Consider the following 21,486-nt stretch of genomic DNA (forward strand, 5'->3'; position numbering starts at 1 on the left):
GCTGCCGCGGCTCTCCGGCTCCCTCCTCTGAAGCACGGGTCCCCTCGCAGGGGCATGCAGAACGACCCCAGAGCAGGCTCTGCCCGAGGGTGCAGCGGCGAACAGGCAACCCAGGCGTTCAAGGCTGCGGTCCAGCCTTTGGAGGACAGGGCTCGGCACGCAGCCCAGCTCCAACCTCTAGGTGCGGCTGCCGGACAATGTAGCCATAGCCATCAAGACAGCCGGCAGAAAGCAAATGGCGGCTCCTGCGGAGTGGAAACCGCAGCCCAGCCAATGATCCCAATCCACAAACTCTCCCTGTATAAAAAATATTCAAAAAAAAAAAAAAAAAAGGCAGGGCGTACTGAGCTTTCTTTGCCTAGGGTACTTACAATCAACTGCTGATTACACATTCACCTTTTCTGCCCGGAGCGAAGCGAAAGAGGAAGCCCAAAAAATTTATTTTTTATCAAATATGCTATTTTTGACTTATTTGATGCAGACAGCAAAACAATGGGCAAAATTATAATTATGAATTTGCTTATATATTAACATATATTATTGGATAAATCAGTTATATATGTAAACCATTTAAGTCACACATTATGTCACAGAATTGTGATGCTATATGATATACAAACTATTTATAAACACTGAAAAAATAATATGTTAAATATATTTTATTAGCATTAATATAAGTAATAGTAAGTAATGACACTCATTTCTCAAACTCTAAATAACTTTGTGTTCAAGAAAAACACTTAGATAATAGGTGCTAGCCATTTTGTGTGTGTGTGTGTGTTCAAATGTCTAGGGCTCCTAAAAATAGGGAAGTAATCTTGAGTCTGTATCTTCCAACATATTTAAAATATTTGTACAGCTATTGCTTTTTTTCTCAGTACCGAGTTCTACATTTGTGTAAACATAATAATAAAATTTCAAAAATAGTTAATGTTTTTCATGATACATACATTTTTATGACATATATGCTGTGGTGATACTTTTGATTTTCTTTTTAAGTCCCAAGTCAATATTAACCTAAACTGAGATGAGAGTGTTAAAACAATGAAAGTGACTAATGTCAGGGGTAGAATTTCCAGCATTTATTTAAAGTGTGGTAATTTCAGTTATTATAGCTAAGCTCTGATTTGGTATAAATGTTAAACAAAGGAGTATACAAAGATAAAATTAAACTATATGATCATATTGAAAATAAAGAACCATAGACAAGTATTAAACATGAATATTTAGAAAACCAAACATTCAGAGTCAACTTTAACAACACTCTTCCAAGTATCCATGGCAATAAGCACCTGTAGGTAATCCAGCAACTTCAAATTTAGCATTAAACAGATAATGGAACAAGTGGAAAAGAATGCCCCACAAATCTACTAGGAACCAAATCTAGGAACTGCTATATGGGTAATAATCAAAGAATAGTGTCTTGGAAATAAATTGAGGCAACACAGCACTGCAGTTTTTATTTATACATGAAATTTTTCTCAACAGTGTTCCCTGAGCTCTTTGCTTTACTTTGAACTTGTTTTGCTTTCTCTTCCCTAGTGCAGTTCTGTGTGATTTGGCTGCACGAAGACTTTCCTTTCTTTTCATTGAACCCGCTGAATTTAACACAGTCCTGCACTGAAGATCTATAAGGCCTCTTACTAGGTAAGATAATACACCTGTGGGCATCCCTATGGCAAACCCATAGGATAAAATATTAAATCTTACTTTCTACCCTGAACCTTGAAGATATTCAAAATCATTTTTTTAAAAATGTCACTTTGAATTATTATTTTTTTATTTATTTTTTATTGGTTGTTCAAAACATTACAAAACTCTTGACATATCATATTTCATACATTAGATTCAAGTGGGTTATGAACTCCCATTTTTACCGCAAATACAGATTGCAGAATCACATCACTTACCCATCCACATTTTTACATAATGCCCTATTAGTAACTGTTGTATTCTGCTGCCTTTCCTATCCTCTACTATCTCCCCTCCCCTCCCCTCCCATCTTCTCTCTCTACCCCATCTACTATAATTCATTTCTCTACTTGTTTATTTTCCCTTTCCCCTCACAACCTCTTATATGTAATTTTGTATAACCATGCGGGTCTCCCTCCATTAGCATGCAATTTCCCTTTTCTCTCCCTTTCCCTCCCACCTCATGTATCTGTTTAATGTTAATCTTTCCTTCCTGCTCTTCCTCCCTGCTTTGTTCTTAGTTGCTCTCATTATACGAATGTTAAGCTTAGGCTTTTTTTTTCTTTTGCACTTATTGTTATTGCTAAAACATTTTTTATATGGTATTTTAATGCATGATGATTTTGATCACTTTATGTTGGAGACATTTTGAGTTTGTCTCAACAGATTTTGTTCCCACTATTTCTTAAGGACAAATATTATGAACAACAAAATGTTAAATAGTCACTAAACAACATTTATTTAACAGGCGGTAAAAATTTAGAAATTCCTTTTTTTTTGGCATTTCCAACTAAGAAATCCTTGATAATAACTTCAATCTCCTTTCATGGATTCTGAGTTTGGAGCAATTTATCAAGTTGAACCTTCATAGTCTTAATTCCATTTCTCACTGTTTTCTCTCAGCATATCAATCAGACATGATAGTTCCTCCAGGTGCACTTGTAAGTCCAACAGATCACTATCGTCACAGCCATTTATTGACCGCCAGATAAATACTCTGCAGAGCATAGTGTAAACTACTTCTCTGGGAAATCTAACGCCCTCACAGAAATACAACTTTCTTTCCCAATGTGGCACTTCAGCATATGCTACTAAGCAACAGTTATCTCTCTGAGAGTTCCACAGTTATTTTTCTAGGGTCCTCCAACTAAGACTTGGGATACAATTTTATCTATATTTGTTAAAATATCTTTTCAATGGACACACCAAGTGAAAACTCAAGAAACTGAATGATCAACTAGCTTTTTAATTTGAAAGTAAGCACAGTAATTACTCTAAGTAATCCACATTAGAGTAACCTACTGGGATCAAATAACAGGTGTACATAATATATATATATATATATATATATATATATATATATATATATATATATATAATATTTTAACAGTTCTGAGTTTTATTTTCCACATTATGCCTCTCCGTGTTTTTATTGAATATCACTTGGTCCCTCCAGTAAGTGCAACATTTTTGTTGCTTGAGAAGAGTCACTTCTTTCTGTGCTAGTCAGCAATGTACAAACTCTGTTTTCATAGCCTATTCCTATGGTCTGAATGTCTGTGTCTCCCCAGAATTGCTATGTTAAAATTAACCTCCACAGTGATTTTAAAATTCAATATGAGACTGGAATATTTTAATTTTTGATAGATTTCCAAAGTGATTGTCATATATTTTATGGATTAAAAGGTAATTTATTTGATCCCACTAATTTTTATAAATCTCTCATTCTGTCCACACTTGAGTTTTCTACTTTTTACCTATTATCTAAGTATTTTTCTTCAACTCCTTCACATTTTTTTTTTGTTTTTGTTACCTCCCCTGGATTGAACACTTATGCCAATTTGGTCAAGAGCAACATATATGGTTGGGGATCCATATTGTCTTGGTATTCAGGGCATCACTCTGTGACTATAATTTTATTCTACAAGTGCCTTCAGCCTTTGAGGTTTAACTCTGATCTCCAGTAGCAGTATGGGGCAAGACAGAAGTATTATGTAATGACCGTAGTTCACAACCAATGGCACATAGCATTATCAATACATATAGTCCAGATTCCTTTTTTCTCTGAATGGAAAGGGAAGGATGGTTTAGTTCCAAGATGTTTTAGTCTGTAGTCAATGAAGTTGTACACACAGGTGATCTGTTCACAACCTACTTTGTTGATTTTCTTTCATTTCCTGTCTCATTTCTTCATTTTCTGCCAGTTACATAAGATTATTTCTTAAATAATCTACTTTCACTCAAACATCATTATTCATAATCTACTTCTTAAGTTACCTAACCCTAAACTGTCATATCACTAAATTTTTTCAGGTTCACTTTAGTTACCATGACATGGAGATAAAATATTAAACTACAAGATTTTTAAGCATGTTAAATAAAATTAATTATGTAAGGCACTAAGAATAATACAATATTTTTTATGGGATCTATTGTTTCTTTTCTTATCTCCCATGTTAAATATCTGTCCATTAAAATAATCTTTGTATCAACTCTGGGTTAATCTTTAAAAAAAAAAAAAACTATTTTATTTTACTGTTTCTTCATTGCTAGTGTGTTCCCCCAAAAAGCATAGGCTGAGTTATTGTGAATCAAATGTGTCCCTGAACACATGATCAATTTTGTCCTCATACTAAGAGTTATAATAAGATTTTAGGATAAAAATTTTCACAAATACATAAGATCAGAAAATTTTCTGTTTGAACATTATATTTCTGGTTCATCTTAATTTTCAAATTGATTGGGTTAAGAAATGCCAAATATTAAGTAGCTTCTGGATTTGTAATGGGATGTGTCTAGGAATGATTGGCATGTGATTTAGCCAACTGAAGTGGAGACCTTCCCTAAGCATGGGCAGCATTGTCCAGTAGGATGTCAACTTGGATGGAAGAAAAATCGGAAAAACAAAGAAGCAGCAGCAGATGGAACCTCAATTCTTCTTCAACGGGTTCTTTATTGTTGTTTTGATCATCTGAGAATATCAACTCTTGCTTCTTTGCTCTTCCAAAGCAGACTGTGCTAGTGATTCGCCAGAAGGTGTTGGTCTCTGACTCGATAGCACTATTGATCCCTCTGGTTCTGGGGCTTCAGGGGTCTTGGACTGTGCAGCCACTAGTTCTTCCATCTTCCCAGCCTGCAGATGGCCATTGTGTATTATCCAACTTCTGACCATATAATTATAATTCCATTTGATTTTTTTCCTCTAGATGACCCTCACTAAACATACAAAGCATATGGAATTTTGCAGCAATCAGCCTTTTTCACTTAATGTACTAGGTGAGCTTTTTCTAACCAAATGATGATTGAGAAAACTGCCCAAATGACTAATGAATATTTTTACTTATACATGAGCATAAAATGCTAAATCAAATATTCAAATGAAATGAAAGTTACAAAGTGAAAATGTAACAAAGGAGAAATCATGCAACTAAAAAATTAGAGGAAAAGGCAGACAGACACCAGAAAAGTGAAAAATAGCTATTGTATAGTTAAGAAGTACATGTTGAAGGATGCTGAAGAAAAACTAACAAATCTATTATCAGCTGATAATAAAACTATTAAGTAAGAGGTTCTTACATGAAAGGGCATTTAATATGATAAAAGCACAATGTATGAGTAGAAGAATTGTGCAAACATTTAAATAAACCAGTCGGGTTTTTTTAAGAATTTTTTTTTAATATTTATTTTTTAGTTTTCGGTGGACACAACATCTTTATTTTACTTTTATGTGGTGCTGAGGATTGAACCCAGTGCCCCACACATGCCAGGTAAGCGTGCTACCACTTGAGCCACACCCCCAGCCCACACCAGTGTTTTAATATATTAAATATACCAGTGTTTTAAATTTTTTAAATATCAAGAAATAAACATTGTAGAAAATATCATAACAAGCAAATGTACATAATTATGAAATATCAGGATAGAATTGAGACTACATACTTTGATTGCAACAATAAATGTAAAGGGACTTAATTCTATTCAACAACAACAAAAAAACTTTAAAAAAATTGTGATCCTAAAACAAAATTTAGATATATAGTGTATATTAACAAGACATGTGAAGCATGCTGATGTATGTAGGTAAAAACGCATGGGTGGTTTGAAGTTTACCAGGAAAATGGAAACAAAAGAGAACAAGAATTGTAATTTTATATCATACATGGTGGAATTCAATATCAGAAGCATTAAAAACAGTATTTATTTCACTTGTAAAATCCTAGTCCACGAATACATAACATTTTGAATACCTGTGCATCAAATAGCATGGCTAGCATTTGTAATGCAAAGATTACAGAGTTTGTAGACTGAAACAGATAGAAATATACTAATAATGGAAACTTTAATATAAAACTGTTTGGGCAAGATATTTCAAGTGGGAAAAATTAAAGTAAGTATGTAGATGAAGATTTAAGTCACATAATAACTGTGATATCTATGAGACATACAAATGTGTATATGTATATATATATATATATATATATATATATATATATATATATATATATACACACACACATATGTATGGTATGTGTGTGTGTGTATATATATATATATATATATATATATATATATATATATGAATGGTATACATATATATGGTATACATATATATGTATGATATACATATATATGGTATACATATATACACACATATGTGTGTATATATATGATATACATATATATCACTGTATTACTTAAATTTATGGATAATACCTTCATAAAATAGTAATATATTGACAGTGATTGCAACATGGCAAGGATAGATCTGCCCAACTTCTTATTAAATTATAGAAACTGAAATAGATATAGCAGAAATATTGAGCACTATTTTTCAACATTACTATAAATCCATAACCAATTCAAAATTAAAATATAAAATTATCAGTTGTATACATTTCATTCTGTTATCAACAAGTATAAAACAATAAAAATCTACTTATCTCACAATTCTATGGTTCAACAATTTGAGTCAGACTTGATTGTTGGTCCTCATGGTGCTGGGTAGGCTATTTTCTCATTACTAGGAGGCTGCTCAGGATGGTGGTCAGATGTCTCAGATCAGACAGATCAATATCTCAGACTGCATCTCCTTCACATGGTTTCTAATTCTTCAGCATGTTGGCTCAATCTTGATCACATGGTAGCATCAGGTTTTAAAGAGGAAGTGAAGAATCATACAAAGCCTCTTTAGACCCTAATTCAGAGCTAGCACTGCTCACTGTCACTGCTCACATTGCCACCTGCTATTTGCAAAATCAGAAAACCAACCTAGACTGACATTCCGGAATTCTAAAATCTACTTCTTTTTTTAATGTTTTTAATTTGTTTTAATTAGTTATACATGACAGTAGAATGCATTTGTGCACTTTGATATATCATACATAGATGGGATATAATTTCTCATTTTTCTGAGTGTACATGTTGCAGAATCATATTAATCATGCAGTCATATATACATATATGGTAAAAATATGATGTGTGTTTGATTCTACTATCTTTCATATCCCCACATCCCCACCTCTTCCCTCCCATCAATTCACTCTACCTAATCTAAGGTAACGCTATTCTTCCCTGGTGCTCCCCACCTTATTGTGAATTAGCATCCACATATTAGAGAAAACATTTGGCCTTTGGTTTTGTGGGGTTGGCTTTTTGTGCCTAGTATGATATTCTCCAACTCCAACCATTTACTGGCAAATTCCATAATTTTACTCCTCTTTAACGCTGAAAAATATTCCATTGAGTACATATACCACATTTTCTTTATTCATTCATCTATTGAGGGGACACCTAGGTTGGTTCCATAGTCTAGATATTGTGAATTGAGTTGCTATAAACATTGATGTGGCTGTGTCACTATAGTATGCTAATTTTAAGTTCTCTGGTTGTAAAACAAGGAGTGGGACAGCTGGGTCAAATGGTGGTTCCATTCCCAATTTTCTGAGGAATCTCCATACTGTTTTCCATAGATGTTCCACCAATTTGCAGTCCCAGCAGCAATGTACAAGTGTACCATTTTCACTACATGGTGCTGGCAAAACTGAAAATCCATATATAGCAAAATTAAATTAAACCTCTGCCTCTCACCCTGCACAAAAATCGACTCAAAGTGGATCCAAGACTTAGGCACTAGAAGAGACACCCTGCACTCAACAGAAGAAAAAAAAAATAGGCCCAAATCTTTACCCCTTTGGCCTAGGATCTAACTTCCTTAGCAAGATTCCTAAAACTCAAGAAGTAAAATCAAGAATTAAAAAATGGAATGGATTCAAATTAAAAACATTTTCTCAGCAAAGCAAACAATTTTTAAAATGAGGACAAAGCCTACAGATAGGGAGAAAATCTGTACCACATCCACCTCCAATAAAGCATTAATCTCCAGGATATATAAAATCTCAAAAAACTTAATACCAAAAAAAACAAATAACCCAATCAATAAATGGGCTAAGGAACTGAACAGATACTTCACAGAAGAAGAAATACAATTAAACAGCAAATATATAAAAAAGTGTTCAACGTCTCTAGTAATTAGAGAAATGCGAATCAAAACTACTCTAAGAATTCATTTCACTCCTGTCAGAATGTCAATCATCAAGGATACAGGCAACAATATAATCTACCTCTTGATAAATATATCCATGATGTTACATTTTAATTGGGATGAAAGCAGGAGGGACTTGGGAATTATGGTCATCTTTTCATTATATAATACAGGGCATGAAATCAACTATTTTAAAATAAACATTGATTATTCTTAATACTATATTTACATACTAATATATTTATTCAACAAATACAATCAGTGTTTATTATATCCCAAACACTATTCTAGCATTAAGAATAGTAAATAAATCATAACTTTTTTGTGTCCAAGTCGTAAACAATAAGAAAATATTCAAACATATTTTTCTAATTGAGATTTTAAATTTTTTTTCTGTTATTTTTTTTTTCTTTTTTTTATTGGTGTTCAAAACATTACAAAGCTCTAATTCATTTCTCTACTTGTTTAGATGGGGTAGAGGGAGAAGATGGGAGGGGAGGGGAGGGGGGATAGTAGAGGATAGGAAAGGTAGCAGAATACAACAGTTACTAATATGGCATTATGTAAAAATGTGGATGTGTAACGGATGTGACTCTGCAATCTGTATTTGGGGTAAAATTGGGAGTTCATAACCAACTTGAATCTAATGTATGAAATATGATATGTCAAGAGCTTTATAATGTTTTTAACAACCAATAAAAAAAAAAATAAAAGAAAAAAAAAAAAAAAACATTACAAAGCTCATGATATATCATCTTTCATACATTTGACTCAATTGGGTTATGAACTCCCATTTTTACCCCAAATACAAATTGCAGAATCACATCGGTTACACACTCACTTTTTTACATAATGACATATTAGTGACTGTTGTATTTTGCTACTTTTCCTATCCCCTACTATCCACCCTCCCCTCCCCTCCCCTCCCATCTTCGCTCTCTACCTCATCTGCTATTGTTCAATTCTCTCCCTTGTTTCCCCCCCTTTCCCCTCACAACCTCTTATATGTAATTTTGTGTAACATTGAGGGTCTCCTACCATTTCCATATGCTTTCCCTTCTCTCTCCCTTTCTCTCCCCCCACTCATCTTTGTTTAATGTTAATCTTTTCCTCATGCTCTTCCTCCCTGTTCTGTTCTTAGTTGCTCTCTTTATATCAAAGAAGACATTTGGCATTTGTTTTTTAAGGATTGGCTAGCTTTGCTTAGCATAATCTGCTCTAATGCCATCCATTTCCCTGCAAATTCTATGATTTTGTCATTTTTAGTGCTGCATAATACTCCATTGTGTATAGATGCCACATTTTTTTTATCCATTCATCTATTGAAGGGCATCTAGGTTGGTTCCATGCAGACTCTAACAGTTCCACAGTCTAGCTATTGTGAATTGTGCTGCTATGATCATTTTTGTGGCAGTATCCCTATAGTACGCTCTTTTAAGATCCTCAGGGAATAGTCCGAGAAGGGCGATAGCTGGGTCAAATGGTGGATCCATTCCCAGCTTTCAAAGGAATCTCCATACTGTGTTGGCGAGGATGTGGGGAAAAGGGTACACTTGTACACTGCTGGTGGGACTACAAATTGGTGAGGCCAATTTGGAAAGCAGTATGGAGATTTTAAAAATTAATGGCAACTCTTTCTGTGGCCTCTAAAGATTCCTACCTTCATGTGTCAATGCTCTTGTATAATTATCTCTGTTAATTCAAGTTTGTCCTTGTGTTGGTCAGCTTTCTATCATGGTGACCAAAATAATAGACAAGAACAATATACAGGGGTGGGTTTAATTTGGGCTCACAGTTTCATAATTTCCATTCATGCTTGGTGGACTCCATTGTTCTAGGTCCCAGGTGAGGCAAAATGTCATGGCAAAAGCTTGTGGTGGAGGAAAGGCTCTTAGTCCATGGCCGCCAGGAAGTAGAGAGAAGATCCAAAGATAAATTTAATCTTCAAGGACATGTCTCTGGTGAATCTAATTCCTCCAGTAATGCCACACCTGCCTACAGTTACCACCAAGAATCCATACAAATTAGTAATCCACCAAACGGATTGATTCACTGATTAGGTTGCAGTTCTCATTTCACCTGCATTGCCTGTCACATGAACTTCTGGGGTTATACCTCATATCCAAACTCTAAAAGTGTTATTGACAAGACTCCATGGAATAGAATACATTAAACTTGCTAGAATATTACTTTGGAGACTGGATTTAAAAACTCTTGTCTTCTGTTTGGCTCAACCTTTCTTGCTTTCTTACTGGCTCATTCCTACAGAGGCTGATCACCATACAGTGAGCAGTTACATGGAAAGAAAGAGAGACATGCAGTGTCAGTGAGGGAAGCCTCTAACAATAGCCAGTGAGAAACTGCAGCTGTCAGCCCAACAGTTTGGGAAAAATCCTTTTGAGTACAAGAAAGTTTCGAAATAAATCCTTTCTTGATTTAACCTGATACTGTCTGCAGAATCAATCACCATCTTTATCCTGCATTGCAGGATATCCTGAATCAGAGAACTCAATAAGCTATAGCCAAAGGGATTCCTGGCAATAAAAACAAAACAAAATGACGGATATCATTATTATATTTGTTTATTCTAAGCCACAAACTTTTGTGGCAATTTATTATCCATATTTCAATTAACAAGTACAAAAATCATTAAGATTTTACACATCATTAAAAAAAAGAAGGCGAGTTTCAGTAAAAAAAATATATATTTTAAGAAGAGCAGATTGACCAATGTTTGCAACACATATAACAAAAAAAATGTTAACAAATGTAAATAGTTTTTAATATTCATTAGTAATTCTTAAAAAAATTTAAGGGCTGGGATTGTGGCTCAGCAATAGAGCGCTCCCCTAGCATTTGTGAGGTGCTGGGTTTGATCTTCAGCACTAAGTAAAAATAAATAAATAAAATAAAGGTATTGTGTCCAACTACAACTAAAAAAAAATAAAAATATGAACAAATTAAAAATAGAAATATGAACTGTGAAAAATCTACAAAGAAGAACACAAAGAAAATGTGTTGGAGAATGGAATGCTCACACTGTCCATTGTTCAGAAAATGTAAGTAATTAAATTCTTATGGAGGGTAATTTTGGTACATCTTAAAACTGATCAAAAGTTATATTTGTTTATTCTATGTAGTATCTTTGTTAATACTTACTCTAAAGTTGTAACTACAGAAAATAGAGTGAATTTTGATATAAAAATATGTACTCAGGGTGCTGGGGTTGTGGCTCAGTGGTAGAGCGCCTGCCTTGCATGTGTGAGACCCTGGGTTCGATCCTCAGCACCGCAAAAAAAATAAATAAACAAATAAAGATATTGTGCCCATGTATAACTAAAAAAAATATTTAAAAAAAATATGTACTCAGTATAGTTACATATATAGCAAAGCAACTAGGAAACAACCTAATTGTTCATCACTTGAGAAATAGTTAAATCAACAAACAGCATTTTAGAGTGAATATTGTGTTTCTCGGAAAAATGAATTTCAATGTGGATAGGTTATGTGAAGTTATCAAACTTCTAGAATTATGATTCAAGGTGTCACATGATGTGTCATAAAATGAACAAAATTGGCACAGAGAAAAAGTCGTCTTTCCTAAATACAATGCATTTTCTTCCTGGCCATTTAGATAGAACTGTATCTATGAAAATTTTCCTCTGCCCGCTGAAGCTCTTTATTATCTCTTGGCACGAGTAGGATAGAAAGTTTGGGAGAAAAAAATATTTAATAAAATAATGTTCCAACATCTTAATACAAAATTTAAAATATACTTTAAAACTTTATGGAAAGCAATTCACATGGCATATGAATACTTTTCTTTTTAAACAAAATTACTACTAAATAATGATCCACTGATGAGATAATTTTTGTTATTTTATAAGTGGATAATTCTATAAATGCAGTGACATAAAAAATCCTTGTAGAAAACAGGCAAAGGGGTTTGATTTTGACAAAAGTAATTCTCTTCATTTGTAATATTAAAGAATAATGATATTCTCAAAAATTTTTGAAAGATTTCCCATGCAGCTTTACACTCTGTACTTTCATTTGCTTCTTAACTGAAAAACATAGAAAATGGAAAATTAATGTCTTATCTATAAATGTTAACAAAATTGGTTACTAAATAGTTATGACAATCATTGAATACTGATTTTACCCATATGGGAAGAATATAATGGAACATTTAAGTAATTATATGTGTAATTCATTTCCATCTTCAATTGAAATAAGTGATTTAAATTCATCAGCAGGTAATTCAAAAATACAATTTCTGTATATGAAACAGATTTTATGATTTTCTCCCTTCAGCAGCAGATTTACTTTTTAAAGTACACTTAGTATACACATATTTTTAGGTTAGTTATATTGTTCCAAATACTTGCCAACTGAGTGTAAATTGGAGGTCAAAAACATACATTTTATGTCAGTTATATGTTTCTCATCTCAAATTCCATTTTAACATAATATATTGAATTAAATTGCTGTCATCTTTCATAATGTTCAAATTAACTGCTCTCTCTTTTTTAAGTACTTGTTAAGATTTGTATAATTCATAAATGATTAAGTGTCTCTTTTAATCATATTTTTCATTTTATATGATTAATATTTATTTTGAGGTTTATCAATATGATTCTAAATTTCTTTGAGCAGGCAAATATATATGTATACATATGTGTATACAGATATACTTAATTATGATTACTTAGTGAGTCAGACATTGTTAATACAGGGAACTAAAGATTGAACTAGGCAGAACTCAGATTAAATGACTAGGAAATCATAAACTTGGAAATAAGGACAATGTGCTACTTGAATTAATAGGGAAAAACATGAACACTCTATTTCTAATTATCACCTCTCCAGTATAATCTTCTTTTTACAGTTTCATTTTAATGACTTCCTATATTTAAAAGAACACTTGGATCAAATAAGTTATGCTTTGGTCCTCTTATATTTTCTCTACTTTTACAATATCTAACTTTTCAATACATATTTCCTTACTTTTTCATAATTTTCTCTAAACTTTTCCCTCCTTCCCCTTTATCCCTGTTACTCCTTAGTATCTTTTACTTATATACATTTTCATAATTTTATGTGATGTAAGAATGGCTTCAGAGTAAAATGTTATGTTTAATCTATTTTCTAATAATTCTGACATCTCTTTATATTTATTTTTCAATTTGTTCAATAATACACTAGTTTTATTTTTAATCTGTGCTTCAACACCTTCTAATTTGTGATTAGTCAAAAATTTTCAATTTAAAAGTTGATAACATCTTGGCTATTAAAATAAGTCTTCTCTAAATTTTCAATTACAATTGTTTTATAATATATAATACACCATCTTAGAAGGTTTATTTTGTATTAATACTCATACTTAAAATATATTTTTTCAAAAAGGATCAAATTCATGCTTGGAGTCCTACCTTTACAAGGATGTGAATGATGTGTAAACACAACAAAATTTTTAAAACAAATTTCATATTGCAGAGTCTATAAGTTAATTTTAGTAAAAATCTCAGCTTACTCCTTAATTTGAAGCTACTCCTGGGAGAAAACTGATTTGCTCTGATTTTCTCACTGATAGGAGGGCTTTCACAGAATTTCACATATCCCAGTCAGAGCAAAAGTTTTGAATAAATGAGACTTTCTGAATTCACAGAAAGTTTATACCAACTCCATCCTCAATATCTCAACTCCCAGGTATCCTTGTCCTTGAATACAGGTTGTCTCCTCTCTTCTTTTATTACTCTTATGAAGAAGTTCTTTCTGTCTTCTGATCCAGTCTCACATTGCTTTTCTCCAGCAAAGCTTTCCATTTTGCCCTTTATTCAGTAGTAAATAAGCCCTCTACCTCCTCCAGTGTTTAACTGAGCAATCTGTCTTTTTACCTTACTGAACAAGAAAATAGGATTTGAAGGGATTGTTGCTTTTTGCCCATACTTTATAGCTAATGCTTGCCATACTTACTCCCAAATGCTACTTTCCAACACTGAAACTTTGTTTGAAATTAAGACCAATTCTACCCATTTTCTAACAATTTTTCTAATCACAAATTATAAATCTTCCAATCATACTCCTCATTTCTTGATGATTTTAAATTTGATTCATGTGCTTGCAAACCAGCACATTTCTTTGGTGAAAACAATATTCCTATGTATGGTCTACTCAGGCTGTACTTATGTATGGCCTGCCTCAATTTCTCATCTCTTTCTCCCTCTCTCTCTTTGACAGTCCTGAATTCAAATTGACTTTACCCAAATTACACCTTATTCAGTCACTCCAACAGTCATATCCAGAACATATCATCAATGGGAACTTTTCCCATTGTGCTCTTCAATGAAACATCTCTGCCTTTCTTTATAGAAAATTCTATTCTTTCAACCCAGTAAATTCATGTATTTTTTCCTTATTATCACACCCAAGTAATGTCCACTGCTACAGAGATGTCAGTTCACCCTCATATTGACCTTTTTGGTACATTACCCAATCCAAATAAAAATCTGATTAACTTATTTTGGTGTGTTCCTGTGTGTGTATACACGTTGTATATGAAAATAAACAATAAGTTTTGTAATTGACACACAAATACAAATATAAAAAGCAACATAAATGTAATATTTAAGAAGGTGTGGGGTTGGCATAGAAATATACACAGCAACCAGTGGAACCAATCTGAGAACCTGAAGACATTCTTGAATACTAATTTAGACGCAATACTCATGATAAAATGATACCAAAGCCACAATCAGCAAAGGACATATATTTCATCATACATTTCATTACATGTAATTGAAAAAATAGGCATCCCAAAATAAGGATTTATCTTTGATATTATGCCCTAAAATCAATAAAGCAATGAAAAATAATGTTTGAAAATATAACTGCAATATGAAAAATATTTCTTAAATAATGGACAAAAGTAACAGCGTTCAAGGCAAATATTGTTAAATTTGATGACATTAAAGATAAAAATTTCTATTTATCAAGTTATCAATATACTTATTGAGTTATATTTTATTTTTTTATTAATTTATTTATTTTGGTTTTGGGAATTGAACCAAGAAAGACTGTTCCTCTTAGCCATATCCTTAGCCTGTTTTTTTGTTTTGTTTTGTTTTTGAGACAGAATCTAGGTTGTGAGGATGTCCTTCAACTATGATCCTCCTGCTTCAGGCTACCAGTAGCTCATTACAGGCATGTACCACTATGCCTGGCATCAATTTTTATGATTTATTAGTTGATTATATTTTTACCTAGAATTTGTAGTCACATGAGAAAGAACCACTATAAAAGTAGCTTATTCAACTATTCTGGAAATGTTTATCTCTTTAAATATTTATTGTGCACCATTCTTTCCCTCTTATACTTCCCTCTTTTTCTCCTTTCTTTTCTTATTTTATATATGTATGTATGTGTGTGTGTGTGTGTATATATATATATATATATATATATATATATATATATACATATATATATATATATATAATGTATATACATATATATATATATATTACACACACATATACATAGATAGATAAAAATATCTATATGTATACATATATAGATATTTACACATATATTTATATATGTATGTGTAGTTTTTATGTATGTGTATATATACAGATATACACATATAGGAATATATATAATATATAATTATATATATGTTATAGTCATATATGTGTGTTTATATGCACATATTCATAATTATATACATATATGAGTGTATGTATATTTTACCATTTGATCTACCTTCACAGATCTTATATACTCTGTATTCCTCTCTAGTTTTCAAAAGCTTTCCCACTTGTATGCCATTTTGGATAAACGGTATGCCAATTTCTATTGATATGTTCACATTTATTAATAATTTGCTGTTTCTTTCCTTTATTCAGATAAATGAATCAAATGTCTTTTTTGGCACAATATTTACTTATTTCAGGAATCTTTTTATTTTTTTATCCTTCTCCTAAAATTTCCCATTTGTTCTCACATTTTGGGTGCATTTCCAGGAGATCTCATTTAATCTATTATTCACACTCTTTAAAAATTCATGTCAAATTAATCTCTTGTTAATGTCTTTGAATATGTTAACCTCTTGATGATGGATAACGTTCTCTTGCCTATTATGTTTCCTATAATTGTTAAATAAATATTGGAAATTATATATATAAAAGATCTATAGAGCTTAGTATCACTACTTTTTTTTCAATACAGTGCTAGAAGTTTGGACCAGACCAATCAGGAAAGAGAAAGAAATAAATGGAATCCCTAGAGGAATCAAACATTGACTATTTGCAGATAGCATATTCTCAAAAATAGAAATTCCAATAGATTACACCCACAAAGGGGGAAAAAACTGAAGGAAAGAAAAATAAGAAAAACTATTAGAACTAATAAATTATTCCAACAAAGTTGCAGAGTTGCAGGATACAAAATCAATACATAAAAATTAGTACTGTGACTACATGCAAGTTTAAAATTATCTAAAACAAAAATAAAAAGAAATCCTATTTACAATGAAAACCAATTAAAAATAAAACATCTGGGAATAAATTCAACCAAAAAAGTGAAAATTATCTACAATGAAAAATTAGAACACAATGATGAAAGAGATTAAAGAGAACACAATAAACTGTAAAAAATCTCCTACCATGTGTTGAAGCAATATTGTTAAAATATACCTACTACCTGAAGCAATCTATAGGTCTGATACAACCCCTATCGAAATAACAACATTCATCCCAAAATTATAAAAAAAAAATAAAAAAAAAAACATTGATATGGAACCACACTATTAAAAAAAGAAAAGAAAAGAAAAAAGAAAGAAAGAAAGAAAAGAAAAGAAAAAGAAAAAGAAATCCCTGTGTGACAAAGCAATCTTGAGCAAACAGGAAAGCAGGAGACATTACACTAACTGACTTCAAAATATATTGCAAGCTGAGATAATCAAAACAGCATGGTACTGGCATAAAAAGAGACATGTACACTTATAAAACACAACAGAGAGCATTAACTAATACAAATAAAACCAACTGCCTTTCAACAAGTTGTTAAGAACATTCAATGGATGGTCTTTTGAATACATGGTGTTGGGGAATTGGGATATCCATCCACATGTAGGATGAGGAAGACACCAGTCCCACCAGTTACAAAAATTGACTCAAATTGTATTAATGACAAGCATAACACATGAAACCATGAAATTATAGAATAACATGAGAGAAATGCTTCTGGACACTGGCATAAGTAAGTACTTTTTGTACAAGGCCCCCCAAAAACCACAGGAAACAAAAGCAAAAGAGAGAAATGAGATATGTCAAATTGTGAAGGTTTTGCACAGAAAGAAAAATATCATAGGGAAGAGACAATCTAGATAATAGGAGAATATTTTCAAACATAATAAAATGTAAAAAAATCTCCTGCCCATGAAGGAGTTGATATCCAGATATCAGCTCCTAAACCAGAGCAAAAAGTGGATTTAGTTGTAAGCTGAAATTTATTAAAGTGAGAACTTCTGTTTTGATAAAGAAAATGTCAAGAGAATAAGAACACAAACTACAAATGGGAGAAATTAACTGCAAAAGACACATCCAATAAAAGAACATTGTCCAAAATATAGAGAAAAAACTCAATAATAAGAAAATATATAGCCTTTTTAAAAAAAATGGGCTAAATATCTTAATAGAAATCTCACCAGAGAAGATATGTATAAAAAATAAACCTGGAAAGATGGTACATATTTTATATCATCAGAAAATTCCAATTAATTTAGGATACCCCTACACATCTATTAAAATGATCAAAATACAAAACACTGACCATTCCAAATGCTATATGGATGTGGAGCAATAGGAACTCTTATTTGTTGCTGATGGCAGTACAAAATGGCACAGCTAATTAGAAAGACAATTTGGAATCTTCTTACAAAACTGAACATACTTTTCATATTTCATCCGGCAATCATGCCACTTGGCATTTACCCAAAGGATTTGAAAATGTTCACATCAAAATTTGTACAGCAAATATTTCCACCTTCTGCTCCATTTTTCAGTGACCCTAAAATCATTTTTTAAAAAATAATTTAAAAAAACACAATGTTTTCTTTAATTGAACTCAACATCTGAGTATCTAGAGCCCTTCATTCTAGTATACTTACTTTATTAATTTTTTCCCAGCATTCAAGAATTATTAGGTCCAATTTAAATGCTCTGAGGGTAAGCAGAGTCATTACTCTTGGAGATATAGCTCCTCACCTATGTAGAGTGAGCATGTAGGTTAATACCCCTATTTCTGATCGTTTTGTTTTACAATCTGTTTGCCATGTAACAAGAATAATAATCCATTTAGTTGCAATATTGTCTTTCTGTAGGTTAATTTATTCTTTAATAATATGTGTGTCTAATTTGCTACCTAATTCAAGTTTTCCTTAAATGCTATGTCAGTAATAACATACCTGATCTTGTTTTATTTTTAATATTTTTGGGGTGGGATGTGAGGGCTACATGGTGCTACACCCCCAGCCCTTTTTATTTCTTATTTTAAAAATGGGTCATGCTAAATTGCTGAGGCTGGCCTTGAACTTGCACTTCATCTGCCTTAGCCTCCCAAGTAACTGGAATTATAGGTGTGTCCCACCACACATGAATTCACCTGATCATCTTAGTTAAAATTTCAGCTGCGCTCTGGTCCATGACCACTGATTTTTTTACTGTAAATCTTTTAATCTTGTCACACAGTCCACTTGTTGCTTATTTATTATTCCTGTGGTCTATTGTTGGTATGCTCTCACTGAATAGAAGCATTAAGACCTTAAACTATACTACAGAGCAATAGTAACAAAAACATGGTACTGGCACCAGAACATACTAGTAGACCAATGGTACAGAATAGAGGACACAGAGACTAACCCACAAAATTACAACTACCTTATATTAGACAAAGGTGCCAAAAGCATGCACTGGAGAAAGGATAGCATCTTCAACAAGTGGTGCTGGGAAAACTGGAAATCCATATGCAACAAAATGAAATTAAATCCCTATCTCTCACCATGCACAAAAGTTGACTCAAAATGGAACAAAGATCTAGGAATTAAACCAGAGACTCTGCATCTAATAGAAGAAAAAGTAGGCCCTAATTTCTATCACATGGGGCTAGGCCCCAACTTCCTTAATAAGACACCTATAGCACAAGAATTAAAACCAAGAATCAACAAATGGGATGGATTCAAACTAAAAAGTTTTTTTTTTTTTCTCAGCAAAAGAAATAATATGTGAGGTGAATAGGGACCCTACATCCTGGGAACAAATTTTTACCCCTCACACATCAGATAGAGCTCTAATCTCTAGGGTGTATAAAGAGCTCAATAAGATAAACACCAATAAATACATAAATAAATAAATAATCCAATCAATAAATGGACCAAGGACCTGAACAGATACTTCTCAGAAGAGGATATACAATCAATCAACAAATATACAAAAATATGCTCATCATCTCTAGCAATCAGAGAAATGCAAATTAAAACTACTCTAAGTACCACCTCACTCCAGTAAGAGTGGCAGCCATTATGAAGACAAACAACAAGTGCTGATGAGGATGCAGGGAAAAAGGTACACTCATACACTGCTCGTGAGACTGCAAATATAAAATTCCTTGGAAAACTGGGAATGGAACCACCATTTGACCCAGCTATACCTCTTCTCAGAGTATACCCAAAGGACCTAAAAACAGCATATTACAGGGACACAGCCTGTATCAATGTTTATAACAGCCCAATTCGCAATAGCTAAACTGTGGCGCCAACCTAGATGTCCTTCAGTGGATGAATGGATTAAAAAATGTGGCATTTATACACAATGGAATATTATTCAGCAATAAAAAATAATAAGATCATGGCATTTGGAGGAAAATGGATAGCATTAGAGAAGATTATGCTAAGTGAAGTTAACCAATCCCAAAAAAACAAATGCCAAATGTCTTCTCTTATATAAGGCGGGGGGGGGGAATCAAAATGGGGTTGGGAGGGACAGCAAGGGAGGAAGATTACCTCTAGACAGGGAATAGGGGTAGGAGGGAAAGGGAGGAAGAAGGGGAATAGCATGGATGGTGAAAGGAGACCCTCATCATTATACCAAATACATGTATGAAGATGTGAATTTGGTGTCAACATACCTTATATATAATAAGATATGATAAATTATGTTACAATGGTTTATTAAGAATTGTAATGGAAAAATTAATTAATTAATTAAAAAAAGAGGGAAGGCATCTTTTTATTTAATCTTCTGTTTACCAATAGATCATCCATATCCAGAAGTATGCCTGCCAGAGTAGGCACTCAATAAGTATTTGTTAATTGAATGAATTAAAATATAGTTATCATATTTGGTATATAGAATATTCCATCACCAGGGAAGGAATTTGGATATTTACAGAATTACCTAACCCACACAATCTTTAAAAGAAAATATGAGACTCAAAAAAGTAGAGAAAACCAGAGGACCGGAAGTTTTAAGAAAATTTTATACAACCCTATTCTAAATATTGATCTTTCAGAGTTCACTATTGGATAAAATTTCAGTTCTAGTTTCTAGAAGAGTACTCTAACACAGAAAATACGACTACATTTCCTCATAAATACATGATATAAATATAAATACAAACAAATGTAAACACATATATGTGTATGCACACACATACATATAAACTCACACAAATAAAATGTGTGAGTCCATATATAATGTAAAAGTAATAGTGAAATTAATTGTTCTAGAACTAGTGCTATTGTGTGTTTAAATAACTCCTCATAATCTTTTAACAAGTTTTGAAGTTTTAGGAATCACCAATATATCCTAGTATTTTATAATCTAAAAATGATTAAATTTTTAAAGTGAAATATTTATATTAGAATATTTTTGGTATATTTTAGTGTTACTAATAATCACAGGATTCTACATGAAAATAAATTCATTGCTTTTCTATTCTTCTTCATTTAATATATTAAATATATAATTTTCATAATTTAAATGTAGATCTATTTATACCAATTTTCTATAATAAAGTTCAATGAACACTTATGCTTTTAAAAATATATAATTCAGTGATATTCATATTTTTAGAGAACTTTCTGTGTCATAAGGTAGAAGAAAAGAATGGAATCTATCACATAAAGTTGATAACATAGACTAAAGGAGTACAGGTGATTTGAATTAATAACTTATTTTAGAGGTTATTGCAGAAGT

The sequence above is a fragment of the Marmota flaviventris genome, chromosome 6 (assembly GCF_047511675.1).
Source record: "Marmota flaviventris isolate mMarFla1 chromosome 6, mMarFla1.hap1, whole genome shotgun sequence".
Lineage (NCBI taxonomy): Eukaryota > Metazoa > Chordata > Mammalia > Rodentia > Sciuridae > Marmota > Marmota flaviventris.